The sequence below is a fragment of the Bufo bufo genome, chromosome 1, assembly GCF_905171765.1.
Source record: "Bufo bufo chromosome 1, aBufBuf1.1, whole genome shotgun sequence".
Classification (NCBI taxonomy): Eukaryota; Metazoa; Chordata; class Amphibia; order Anura; family Bufonidae; genus Bufo; species Bufo bufo.
The window spans coordinates 37619367-37633418 of record NC_053389.1 but is presented as its reverse complement, the minus strand read 5'-3'; the positions used below and the strand labels follow the sequence as shown (position 1 = coordinate 37633418).

At 47.9% G+C, this 14052-nt stretch overlaps 1 protein-coding gene across 2 annotated transcripts in view; it reads right to left on the bottom strand.

Moving 5' to 3' along the window:
- Window positions 1–13177, bottom strand: part of HPN (hepsin) — a 63985-nt gene extending 50808 nt beyond the window's left edge. Inside the window, exons 1-2 of one of the 2 annotated variants that reach the window (XM_040422089.1) lie at window positions 13043–13177; window positions 5894–5999 (exon numbers count right to left, since the gene is read on the bottom strand). The gene's annotated coding sequence lies outside the window, so the exon portion shown is untranslated. The remainder of the gene's footprint in view (window positions 1–5893; window positions 6000–13042) is intronic. The other variant, XM_040422096.1, reaches the window with a different exon arrangement.
- Between the last annotated feature and the right edge of the window lie 875 nt (window positions 13178–14052).

Sequence of the window (14052 nt, the reverse complement as noted above, 5' to 3'; positions counted from 1 at the left end):
CCCATTTGCTCCAGCAGAAGCTTTACCTATGGGTAGCCCTCAAATCGTGCATAATACACAAAATCCCACCAACCACTCCAGATCTCCTCAAAATGTTTTTTGACCAATGACTTCCCCATTTCTCACAGTCCTTCCTTGATTAACAAGACTTTAAACATATGTTCTCTGAATTTCTGATGTGCTATGCATCTCAGAGAAACCTTACAGATTTTGATCATTGTAGCAAAATCGAAACAAACAAGGAAAATTGTGCACTTGTATAATTAAGTCCTCTTAGGCCTGATCACCATTAGCAAACCGGCTTTTCTGCCTTAATAGCTGGAGGAATTGGGCCCCACACCACACATACCATGCAATTGCATGGGCCCCCGTACCCTCTGTCAGTTGAGTCAGACAGCACCACATTTTGCTTCAGACTGTGGTGCATGGGAGCCAACAGCTCTCGTCACTGCCGTTCACTCCCATAGGCCTCAGGCCGGTAGGCCTGAAGCCTATGGGGAAGTACAATGGCGCAGGCGGTTGCAATCAACATGACTTTCAGTCTTTAGGTGGCACAACTATGTTGTCATGTCCTCCTGCATCTCGACGCAGGTGGCCATGACAACATCATTGAGCTGCCTGTGCCGGGACATGGACGAGAATGCCTGTGCTGGGACATCTAGATGGTGACATGGACAAGAATGAGGTAAATACTTTTTTATTCCACCATATACTGTTTGCAGTACAGAAGGGGAGGGCATAAAGGGGGCACTGCTGCATTATTTATAAAAATACTGGGGAACTACTGGAGGGGCATTATAATAATATAGGGGCACCTACTGGGGGTCATTATAAAAATACAAGGGTCACTACTGGGGGGGTGTTATAAAAATACAGGGGGCACTATAAATAAAAAGGGCACTGCTGGGGGACAAATTCAAATATGCCATTAGCAGCAAGGCTAGGGGTATGGGCAGGCTCGGACTGGCCCACAGGGGACCAGGTGAAACCCCCGGTGGGCCCTTGTGCAAGGCAAGCCCCTAGTCCCCCACCCCTACACAAGAGGCACAGTAGAAGCACTGACTTCTAGGCACAGAGGCAGGTCAGCCAGTATGCTTTTTCTCCTTGAGTTCCCTTCTCAAGGCTGCTGCCTACCGCTGTGTGAACAGGTGGCATTTGCATGTAGCTGTACAGTGGGCCCCCAGAATTAATCTTATTGGTGGGCCCTAGGCACCCTAGTCCGACACTGTGTATGGGTTAGATTGAGAATTTGGTAATGAGGTGGGCGAGCCATTTCGGTTTTCAAATCATGCAGTACGGAAGAGGTAGAATTTGCGTAAGCCAAAATGTTCAACTGTATCTGCAACCTAAGGACACAGATACAGTTGTGGACAGAAAGGGAACTGCTGCCGGGAATAGCTTTCCTGATTAGAGCCGCCGGGCATAACCATAACTTTGCTTGTGGCCCTAGAATGCCAAGCCTGCCTCTGTCCATTAGGGCATAAAACCAACACAGGGGCGTAGCTATAGGAGAAACAAGGGAAGCGTCTGCTTTGAGGCCCAAACTCAGAAATGGCCCACCCAGGAGGAGGACTAAAAGATTTTATTGTCTGGGTCCCCTCAACAGTATTATAAAATTACAGGAGTGGGGCGTTGCACGGGAGGAGGGGGTTGCGAATAAATTGCTGTGGTGGAGCCCCGTTCAAAAATTAGCTGTGGGGCCCAGTCATTTCTAGTTGAGCCAGTGCACCCACAGTAGTTATTGTTTTATTTTCACTGCAAATCCCATTGTTACGTGCACATGACATGTTCTTTGCAATGATTCTATAACACCAGTGTTTATGGAGATGTTTACTGTATTGTGCAAATTCAATACAATTTGTTTGAACAAGAAGATGAAAAATGAGGATCACACGACCCCTTCAAGGTGGGCTTTCCCATAATTCCTTGCAGTCATTCTCAGCCAGTCATGAGGGACTATAGCTGCAGTGTCAGTGGAGGTGTCCTAGGCACTACGTAAGATCCCAGCCATGTGTTTCTGGGCTTGTATAGGATGTCTGTTAGAGGAAGAGATCTTAAAACACAGACTACAGGTAGGGTCAGAGAGGTTCTCTCGCAGTGAGGAGCAGGGCTGTGGAGTCGGAGTCGGGGCTATTTTTGGCTGTCAGAAAAATTGGAGTCAGAAAAAATCTTATTAATATTATATAATTAATTTAACTTTCTTAGGAAATTTAGAAATGTTAATAATAAAATATATTTATGTTCTATCCATCTAAGGCTCTTATTGTGTTGTCAGAGATGTTGCCCGTGTGGTCACTGCATTGCCACCAAAGGAGCAGTTGTTCTACAGCTCTCAGGGCATCCATGAAGGAGGATCTGACTTAGGCTCCATTCACACGTCCGCAAGTGTTTTGCGGATCCGCACATGATAGTAATGCCTATTCTTGTCCGCAATTGCAGGCAAGAATAGGACATGCTCTATCTTTTTTGCGGGGACGGAAGTGCGTCTGCATCTTTTCCGGCCCCATTAAAAATTTATGGATCCGCACCGGTTCCGCTAAATCGGTTCCGCGGAATGGATCCGGACCCAACTTGTGGACGTGTGAATGGACCCTAAGGGCTCGTTCAGACGGCCGTATTTTGCCTTCCGCACCTGATCCGCGATTTTGCGGATTAAATGCGGCCCCATTCACTTCTATGGGGTCCCAAAAGATGCGGACAACACTCCATGTGCTTTCTGCATTTTTTCTTCCGTTCTACGGCCCCTCAAAACAAATAAAACATGTCCTATACTTGTCAGTGAAAATCAGGATGTGGCCCCATTTTATGTAAAATGCTTTTTGAGGAAAATATATTACCATCCAAAGGTTATTCCATCTTGAAATAAAGATTAGTTTTTTAATTATGTAGAATAAGGCTGTACGTGGACTCCCATATTGTTGAATGGATTAGGCAGTGGCTGAGGGACAGACAAAAGAGGGTTGTAGTCAATGGAGTATATTCAGACCAAGGTCTTGTTACCAGTGGGGTACCTCAGGGATCTGTTCTGGGACCCATATTGTTTAATATCTTTATCAGCGAAATTGCAGAAGGCCTCGATGGTAAGGTGTGTCTTTTGCTGATGACACAAAGATTTGTAACAGGGTTGATGTTCCTAGAGGGATACACCAAATGGAAAAGGACTTAGGAAAACTAGAGGAATGGTCAAAAATCTGGCAACTAAAATTTTATGTTGAGAAGTGCAAGATAATGCACCTGGGGCGTAAAAACCCAAGAGCAGAATATACAATCAGTGATACAGTCCTAACCTCAGTATCTGAGGAAAGGGATATAGGGGTCATTATTTCAGAAGACTTAAAGGTAGGCAGACAATGTCATAGAGCAGCAGGAAATGCTAGCAGAATGCTTGGGTGTATAGGGAGAGGCATTACCAGTAGACAGAGGGAGGTGCTCATGCCGCTCTACAGAGCACTAGTGAGACCTCATTTGGAGTATTGTGCTTAGTACTGGAGACCATATCTACAGAAGGATATTGATACTTTGGAGAGAGTTCAGAGAAGAGCGACTAAACTGGTACATGGATTGCAGGATAAAACTTACCAGGAAAGGTTAAAGGACCTTAACATGTATAGCTTGGAAGAAAGACGAGACAGAGGGGAGATGAGAGAAACTGCTAAATACATAAAGGGAATCAACAAGGTAAAAGAGGAGAGAATATTTAAAAGAAGAAAAACTGCTACAAGAGGACATAGTTTTAAATTAGAGGGGCAAAGGTTTAAAAGTAATATCAGAAAGTATTACTTTACTGAGAGAGTAGTGGATGCATGGAATAGCCTTCCTGCAGAAGTGGTAGCTGCAAATACAGTGAAGGGGTTCAAGCATGCATGGGATAGGCATAAGGCCATCCTTCATATAAGATAGGGCCAGGGGCTATCCATAGTATTCAGTATATTGGGCAGACTAGATGGGCCAAATGGTTCTTATCTGACGACACATTCTATGTTTCTATGTTTCTATAGGTGTAATTTTTTTGGTAAATAAATTCCATTAATCCATTCACAATGTCATGCTCTTCCAGAGGTTTTTGTAAGATTATTGGGCAGTTTCTCTGCCTACAAGATATTATCACAGATGCTTGGTTTACTTTTGCAGTTCTCAAAACTGAATTTGACTCAGCAGAGATCACATGCCTCTTTCTTCACAGCAAAAATGTTATAACATGAACAGAGTTGAGAAAAAGACCTTAATCCTAACTTCTACAAACCTATGAATGCAGAATCAACCTAATCAAACTAATGTGAAAAGTTGTTATTCTAAAAATCTTCATCTACTTGCATATTATAAGTTATACCAGCAAGAATTAGTCTTTATGTAGAAAACTATGATTTAAATTAAGCCTTGCTGACTAGTGATTTAAATCAAATCCACCCTGTGCATGGCGACATGAAGCAGTGAGTCTCTCTATTCCTTTATTATACTTGTCCATGACTCAACCTTCTAAAAAAATTTTTTTTTATTGTCACTGTGAAGGGTCAAAGAGGCGTGACTAAGGCACTGAAGTGCCCGTCCTGCACGGCCTCTCTCCGCGCCCTGCTGAAAACCTGCGCATGTGCAGTCAGTGACAGAGAGAGACCGCTCGCTCTGGACCCGCTCTTACTGCGCACAGTCACTGACTAGTAAGCTGTATCTCTCTGTTACTGATGGTGCACGCACAGGTTTTCAGCAGGGCTCGGAGAGCTCTGTCTATCAACCATGAAGGGAGAGGGTGGTGTAGCAGAGCCGAGAGAGGCGTTGGGCCGGGGCACTTAAAGGGGTATTTCCATTTTGAAAAACATTGCTGCAGGGCTCTCACTGGCCTCTTCGTTCCAACCTGGGGATGCCAGGAGCCGTTGAGAGTTATGTAAACAGCATAGTGTCAGGGGCTACGCCATTTGCGTAACTCCAATTCAAGTCAATGGGAGTTACCAAATTGCATAACTCTTTCGCTTTGGCTTTCGCCAGCCTCCCGGTGTCCCCAGGTTGGGATGAAGAAGCCTGGAGAGAGCCCTGCGGCAATGTTTTTTTTAAATATAGGAATACCCCTTTAAGTGCCTTATTCACACCTCTTTGGTAATGACAACCATTTGTTAGACTGCTTTTGCTAGTGTTCAGAATTTAAAGCTATAGTACTCAATTTATTATCAATGTGAATCACCCCAATCTTCATCACATAATTCACAATCACTGAAAATCTTTCTCAATCTTAATTGTGGTGCTAATAGTGTCCTGCCTGATGCATTGGTGTGTGTCACCAAATCATATATTGTGGTGGAACCTGTCCAACTGATCTTTTTTTTTTTTAAGGATTTCAAAGTTTATTAAACAAATTTGGTTAATCGCAAAGGGTTAATTTTTGGTCGTTTTTTTAATTTATTTTTTATTTTTAAAAGCAGAAATCAGACAGTGTGTTATTAAACAGACCATCCGTTTACCCATAGCCATGTATGTCACTCTGACATTAACTAATGCTGTCTTGGCACCAAAGAGCTTGGAAAGGGTTGGACACAGTCCTAAGAGACTTCCGAGTGTCATACATGACTTTTCAGGGCAATTAGGGAACTTTCTGGTTGAACCAGGTCAAATCGAATCCGACAGCCAAACTGATCGAATCAGAACTGAAACTAATTTTCAAAGATTTGCTGATCCCTACCATTCATGTATTACATTGATGGCTATTCATCTTAATGGCCACCATGTAATAGTCCATGGCATGGCTCAAGGTGAAATGTCTGTTTGGTTGCGTTCATCCCCAACTATACCTGCTGTATGCCAGAGAGTATCAGGCAATGACGCCATATTAACAGACTTATCTCTGTTGATTATTGCCATAACTAAAGTCCTGTGTAAAGTTCTCCATTTCTAAGTCATGTCCTACCTGGGATCTGGTGTTGATGAAATCCAGAGGGCCCAATGTCATCTTGCACCCCACTGCTTCATTTCAGATCACTTCTATGTACTTCAGCTCCCAGATTGTCAATGGTCTGTGTGAAAAAGGGTCTTCAGTGAGGTAGAGAACCAAAATGCCATAAGTACCGACAAAATATCGGCTCTGAATGTATTCAAATGTGGTCTACATTCTAAGTGATGCTACCTTTCCAGCACTTCAAAACATTAAATCATGGTCTGCTTTTCAGATTTGGACCTGGAAGACTATAGGCAGAACATAATTCCAGCCAACATGTTGGGGAATCTAGTTGAAGACTACAAGACCCAGTAATTTTGGAATATTTTTGATCTTAGTCTAAACATCATAACCACTTTCCAATGAGCTTCCTGAAATATAACTGACTATAGATGTGAAGATTTCCCACCAATCCAAATAGCATGCACAAATATTTCATTGTCAACATCTTCATCCCAAAAGCACCTATAAGTCCTGATCTTGACGAGAATGACTATCTATGGATACCAAAGAAATTCTGAATTTAGACACTGCCGAAGATCTCTGTAAAAAGCATGATACATAGATAATTATGTAATAGCGGCTTTGACAGTGGGGTAAACATGGTTGAGGTTAGCTTAAATTTGGTCCAGTGGGCTTCGGGGGAGACTCTCATTGCTCCATGGTCAACATGTGTTTTATGGCACTAAAAATCTTTTGAGCATCTTCTGAGAAAGGTATAAACCAAATCAAAGCTCAGGCAAATCCACTTACCACAGTCTTCTGTCCCCCTCCCCAAGCAGTGTAGTCAGAGATGAACAGATTTAAGATGCCAAGTAGCCAATGTATTTAGAGATTTACATCTACTGTCTAAGTTTTTGGGTTGTTTTCTATCATGGTCCTTGAGTTACTATTACTTAACCATTAAGACAAATTGTCACCTGGACTGGTTTATCTGACTTTGTTCATACATGACTCTTCCACTGTGAGTGGGTGGGTTAACCAAGAGCTGATCCTGGGTGGAAGGGACTGGTAAAAGCGTCATAATTACAACCAATAGTAAAAATTAGTGGGTTAACCAAGAGCTGATCCTGGGTGGAAGGGACTGGTAAAAGCGTCATAATTACAACCAATAGTAAAAATTAGGGGGTTAACCAAGAGCTGATCCTGGGTGGAAGGGACTGGTAAAAGCATCATAATTACAACCAATGGTAATGGGAGCAACGGAGCTAGGCGCAGCCTTAGCATAGTGCTGTGTGACTTGGGGGGAAGTTAGGCAGTTTAGGGTTAAGGTTTAGGTGAGGGGAGGGGTCAAGGTCATGGTTTCCCGGGCAGTATATGAGGGGAGTGGGGGCGGAGTTTGGCAGACGGCGCTCGTGGGAAGAAGGAGAAAGTTTTTTCCCTCGTGTCTGGCGAGCACTGTGAGTGTAATGGTGGCTTTGGAGGAGTTATTGGGGGCAGTGAGGACGGCGGCTGAGAGACATGGGGCCGACTGGTTACAGCAGAGTCTGCAGGCTGTTTTGGCGGGTCCGGTTCCCACACCGGCCGCCCCTGTTGCGAGGCCCAGGGCTAGGAGGTCTGTACCCCCTGAGAGACTGAGCCCTGAGGCTACCCCATGGGTGCAGCGGCGCTCAAGAAGCCCCAGCAGGGACCCTCCGGTGCGGGCAGTGAGGGCAGTGAGTCCGGTGCCTTGCCGCCGCAGCGGGAGGAATCCTGGTCGGCGCCGGGCATCAGCGGGAGAGGACCGGGTTGCCCCCGTTGCCTTGTCCTATTCGTGGCGTGGGGGGAGGTATGGCGGAGCGGCGCCTCCCCTGGAGGCCTCGTCTGAGGGGGAGCGAGCCAGACGTCGTCCCTTACCTGTGGAGCGGGCGGAGAGTCGGCCGAGGTTGGTGGATGTGCGTGCGGCCCCACAGTCTGGCGGTGGGGGCCTGGATCTTGGACTGTTGCCAGCTGTGGAGCGGGTAGCGCCGCGGCCCCTGTCGCGGGGCCGGTGGCATTCTTCTGTGAGAAGGTGGGGGAGCGGGCGGAGCACAGCAGCGACACCGGTGGCTGTTCCTGGTACTGCAGGCGGGTCGGTGCAGGAGGATGCTCTGGCTGTGGGAGAGGAGCTATTTGTGTGGCGGCTGCCGGTTCTCCTGCCGGTGAGCCTGGACGAAGCCGGGTGGCGTCGGTTGCCGAGGGCGACGAGGGGCAGCGGCCGCCTAGCGGTGGGCCTGGACGGCTGGCGGATGTGGAGGATGGCGAAGTGAGTCAGGACGACTGGGAAGCGGACAACGGGCGGATGGACGAGGATGGAGCCGGTCCGGCGGCGGCGGCGCTGAGCGGACAATCGATGGCAGGAGCATCTGGGCGGACCGCGGCTGCTGGGCGGATACCTCAGGGCCGGTCAGGTGAGGGACCTTCAGGTCAGCAACGGGCTCCTGTTGAGCAAGTGGAGGGGGGTGGTGTTTTGCAGGGCCAGGGGTTGGCGCAGGAGTTGCTGGAGGGGATGGTGTCGCTTTTGTCTAGATTGGGGTCGGGTGTTCGGGAGTCGCCGACGGCTGTGTGGGCTCCGGTAGCGTCCGGCGGTGTGGGGTGTCAGTCTGGCGGGGCCGGCTCGAGTAGCGTTGGGGCGGATTTGGTGGTTCCGGTGGCTGGGGAAGTGTCGGTCGGTGTTGGTGGGAAAGGTAAGGTTGTGGACGAGGTGCGGTTGGCGGACGCGGCTAGGGGTGAGATTTACGTCTGCTTTGAGGGGCCGCTGGGGGCTCATTTGAAGGCGGAGGTTAAGGAGAAGAGTTGGAGGGACGAGTACGTGATATTCTCGTTGCTCCAGTTGGAAAAGTTTAATTTGGATAGGGTTAAGCCTGATGAGTCCAAAAAAGAAGAGGAAGAGAAGCGTCGGTATCGGTTGATACCGCGGACATATTTGAATTGGCTGCAGGCTTTTGCCATTCTGGCGAGTGTGGTGGGTGAAAAAGCGCCGGAACACTGTTCCGCTCTTTTCTGTTACATGGATGCCATTGGTGAGGCCTACAGGACTTATGGGGGTGTGGTATGGCTGAGGTACGACGAACAATTTCGTCAGCGAAAGGCAGTCCGGGCGAGTATTCGTTGGGATCATAAAGATATCGGTCTTTGGATGCGGCTTATGGCCGCTCCAAAGATGGGTCAACAGTCCTTTCGTGGGGCGGCCGGGGCTTCCTCGGCGTCTGAGCCTGGTAGCGGGCAGAAAAAGGGTTGCTGCTGGCAATTCAATGAGGGTTATTGCAGATACCTCGCTGACTGCCGGTTCAAGCATGAATGTTCCGGATGTGGTGGGGCTCACAGTCTGTCACGGTGTTTCAAGCGTGGGCGAGGTAAAGGAGTTGATGGGGCGCAGAAGAGGGGTGACACCGGTGAAGGTGGAAGAGATGGTGCCGTGGTTAGAGAGGTACCCAGATAGGGCTGCATGGCTTCATGTTCTTTGTTTGAGAAGTTTGCTTCTTTCTTGGAGTGGGTGGTGAAGCAGGAGGCGGGTTGGACTTCCGTTTTTACATTATCTTGACGATTTTTTGTTTATGGGACCTGCTGGGTCGCGAGTTTGTTCGGTGTTATTGCACACAATGGAGAGCATAGCTGGTCGTTTGGGGGTCCCTTTGGCGCCGGAAAAGAAGGAGGGTCCAGCGACTTCTGTAAAATTTTTGGGTATAGTGATTGATAGTGTGGCCATGGAATGTCGGTTGCCGGATGAAAAGGTGGCGGATTTGCGCGCTGATATTACTTTCTTGAGGAAGGCGAGAAAGGTGCAGTTGCGACGGGTGCAGTCTGTTTTAGGGAAGTTGAATTTTGCGTGTAGAATTCTGCCAATGGGCCGGGTTTTCTGCAGGCGCTTGGCCATGGCGACGGCAGGGGTGCAGAGGCCTTTCCATTTTTTGAGATTATCGTCTGAGGTTCGGGATGACTTGCTGGTGTGGGAGCGTTTTTTGGGGGAATTTAATGGGCGTTCGGTGTGGATGGGGGCGCCTGTTGCCAGTGTTGATTTGGAGCTGTGTACGGATGCGTTGGGGTCTTGTGGTTACGGGGCCTTTTGTGGGGGGCAGTGGAGTGCAGGTGCCTGGCCGGATGTTTGGGTGGAATCGGGGTTTTTGAGGAATTTGGTTTTGTTGGAATTGTTTCCGATTGTTTTGTCTGTTGAGTTGTGGAGGGATGTGCTCAGGAATAAAAGAGTGAGATTTTGCTGTGACAACATGGGGGTGGTTCAGGCGATTAACAGTCAGTCTGCTAATTCGCCCCCGGTGTTGCGCTTGCTTCGCCATTTAGTTCTTAGCGGTTGAATGCTTGTTTTGTGGCTGTGCATGTCCCGGGTGTTGATAATGACATTGCTGATTCACTCTCTCGTTTTCAGTGGGATCGTTTTTCGCGGGCTGGTGCCGGATGCGGACGAGTTGGGTCTACCATGTCCTCAGTGGCTCTGGAACGTGGCCTTGGGGTCTCCTCTGAGTTGATTCGCCGGTCCGTGAGTAGGAGTACGTGGTTGGCATATTCTTCGGTGTGGTCCCAGTGGGAGCAGTTGCTGGATCAGGTGGGGGGTTGCGAGGTAGTGGAGGATTTGTAGATGTTGTTAGTATATTTTATCGGTTTGTCTTATAGTTCGGGGGTGTCTGTTTCGGTGGTTTCCAAGCGGGTGGCGGCTGTCACCTTTTGGTTACGGTTGCGGGGTCTTGTGGATGTGTCTAAATGTTTTCTGGTACGGCAGGCTTTGAAGGGTTATAGGCGAAGTGCCGCTCGGCCAGACACTCGTAGGCCAGTTTCGTGTGCAGTGTTGCAGTCGTTGTGGGAGACGGTTTGTGTGGTGTGTTTGACGCCTTATGAGGTTTGTTTGTTTAGGGCTGCTTTTTCCCTGGCCTTTTTTGGGGCCTTCAGGGTGTCTGAATTGGTGTCGGGAAGTCGTTGGTGTCGAGAAGTTGCTTGGGTCGGTTTTGTGTCCGGTCAGGTGTGTGGAGGAGTTGTTGGCGGTTAGGCCGGATGTGGTGGGTTCGTTGTTGATGCATGTGGATGGGTCGGCATTGTCGCGGTATCAATTTGTTGCGGTTTTTCGGAAGTGTTTGGATGCAGCGGGTTATCCGGCGCAGGACTTTGCGTCTCATTCCTTTAGGATTGGGGCGGCAACGGAGGCGGCCAGATGGGGCCTGGGGGAGGAGGCCATTAAGCGGATTGGCCGGTGGGAATCTAGATGTTATCAATCGTATGTTCGTCCCCATATGTTGTGAGTGCCAGGGGGAACAAAGTTCAGTTGTTTATACGGAATTTTTGTTAAGCTGACTGGTGAGTTGGGTTTTTGATTTTATGTGTTTACAGGGTCGGCTTGTATGGCATGGATCTTCGGACATTCCTACGTCTACTGGGGAGCATTGCGGGCGGATGTGTGGCGGAACGGACGGCAATTGGGGTTCGACCCGGCTGACATGCAAGTGCGCTGGATTGGCATACGGGGCCTTTTGTGGGGTAGAGTGCTTCCGGAATTTCATTCTTCAGTCTCGTTGGATAGGTCACCTGATATTGTTGTATTGCATGTTGGGGGAAATGATCTGGGTGTTCGCAGTACTAGGGAGGTGATTTGGGATATGAAGTTGGACCTACTGCGTTTGTGGTCTGATGTTCCGGGTATGTTGGTGGTTTGGTCTGAGGTGGTGGCTCGGAGGGTGTGGCGTTTTGCGAGGTCGGTGGACCGTCTTAACAGGGCCCGGGCTAAGCTTAATAGGGAGGTTGGGCGTTTTGTGAGACACCATGGTGGAATTGTGGTGCGGCACCGGGAGCTGGAGGCGGCATCGCCTCAGTTCCTTAGGTCTGATGGTGTTCACCTGAACGAGGTGGGAATTGATATGTGGGCCTTAGGGATTCAGGAGGGTCTGGAGACGGCTCTTCGGGTGTGGCGGGACTCCTATAGGGGAGGTGTCTCCTATGGTCGTTTGTGGCGTGGTAATGGAGGGTCCTGGAAGGCAATGATAAGTTTAAGAGGTGCATGCCAAGGTGGAGTGTGCATCTCAGGAGGTTCGGTAAGCTTGTGCATGGGGCTCCTGTTGGGCAGATGGGCCTACAGGGGAGATCAATTACAGTATGGAGTATTCGGTGCTCTCGGGTCGGTGACCGCGGCCGAGGGTAAGGCGGTATGACAAGTGGAGGTGAATGGTGGAGAGCACAGCTTACCTGTTGCCTTCTAGGATCCTATGCAATGGTTCATATGTTATGGTAATTGATATGTTATGCGTGTTATTACGTATTTCTGTTAAGTGATAATTAATGTTGTTTAATAAAATGGCCGAGAAGGCTCTTTTCCCAAGAAGATGTCTCTGTTTGTTAATTGTGGGATAGGTGGGTGCAGTAAGGTAAGGGGCAGGTTTATGGGTCGAAGTATCTTCCATCCCATAAGTCAAAATTAGATCAAGGGTCTTAGAAATGAACAGTTTCTTACATTGGACCTTCTAGTTACCATCTGGATCTAACACTTTTTTGCATTGTACCACATGTACAGTAGGTCAACATCTAAGGCTGGGTTCACACCTGAGCGTATTCGATAAGCGCTTTTTACTGGCGTTTTTATCGGGCGTTTTTGAGGCGTATTTTGGGGCGTTTTTGTATTTTGGAAACGCGTGTAGTACGCGCGTTTGTGTGATTAACCACAGAGGCATCCAATGAAACACTGCCACAATACGCGCGACAATACGCCACAAAGAAGCTCCTGTACTTCTTGGGGAGTAGGGCGTTTTACAGCGCGTTCGTACGCGCTGTAAAACGCTAAGGTGAGAACCATGCCCATAGAGAAACATTGGTTTTTGCCTGTTGAGCGTTTTACAGCACGTAGGAACGCGCTGTAAAACGCTCAGGTGTGAACCCAGCCTTATAGTTCTATAAACATAATAGTATCATCCAGTGCAAAAAAAAAGCGGCTCAACGAGCATTCAGAGAAACATAAATCAATAAATTATCAAATATTTCATGCCCATATACGATTCATGAGACAATTCGAGACATAAACAGCCCCTCTGATTGTTTATAGCGATAAGATCTCTGATGCCTTTAAAATCTATGACGTCACATATACCCAACTCAGCAATGTTTGCGTCGACTGATCAATATTATCAGTCTACATATCAAAAAGCCAAAATTTCAATTACTACCGCTTACCGTGGTTTTCTTCAGTCAATCTAACCAGCCGTAGGGTAGATCAGGAATATTCGGGCAAATAGTACGCAGCTATTCTTCCCCTTATAAGAGGGCTCCTTGTATCAGATGGGAAATGAAAAATGACCCTTCAACTGGACTCTGTCACTAATTAACCAGCCAGAGATACAGTTAGTGTTCTGTGTTCCTCCTGATTTTATGACTAACCTTTAAAGGATCATGTATCCTGCATGTAAAACTTCAAAGAGATGCCATTAAGAAAAAAAGATATTTTGATATTTTGAGTGTTAATGTTTTTAAATATAATGTCTCTGTTGTACTGACTGTGGCGGGTCTTAGGAGGTGTGATGACACAATTGTGTCTGCCTGCATTCTGACCACGATCGCCTGCACTGGGATACAGGCAACTAAGGCTGAGGGCCAGAAGAGGCCTGTGGCTTGCATTGCAGACAGCGGCATGAAGCTGAAGTCAGGTAAGTATATTTTTTTTCACAGAGCTACTGGGGACACTAACGAGAGGGGCTATGATAAACAGGGTGCACTATAGTGGGTGGCCATGATAAATATCAAGTGCACTACAGAGGAGACCATGCTATATACTGAGGGCTCTACAGAGAGGGGCTATGCTTAATACTGGGGGCACTACAGAGAGAGGCCATGCAAAATACTGGGGGCACAACAGAGAGGGATTATGCTCAATACTAGGGGCACTACAGGGAAAGTGGGAGCACTACTGAAAGGAAACATGCTTTATACTATGGAGAGGGGATATGCTTTAAACTGGGAGCAGTACAGAGAGGGGCCATGCTAAATACTGTGACCGCCCCTTTAACAGTGACTTTCACAGGGACCACCCCTTTAACAGTGACTTTCACAGTGACCGCCCCTTTAACAGGGACTTTCACAGTGACCGCCCCTTTAACAGGGACTTTCACAGTGACCGCCCCTTTAACAGTTACCGCCCCTTTAACAGTGACTTTCACAGTGACCGCCCGTTTAATAACAGTGACCTC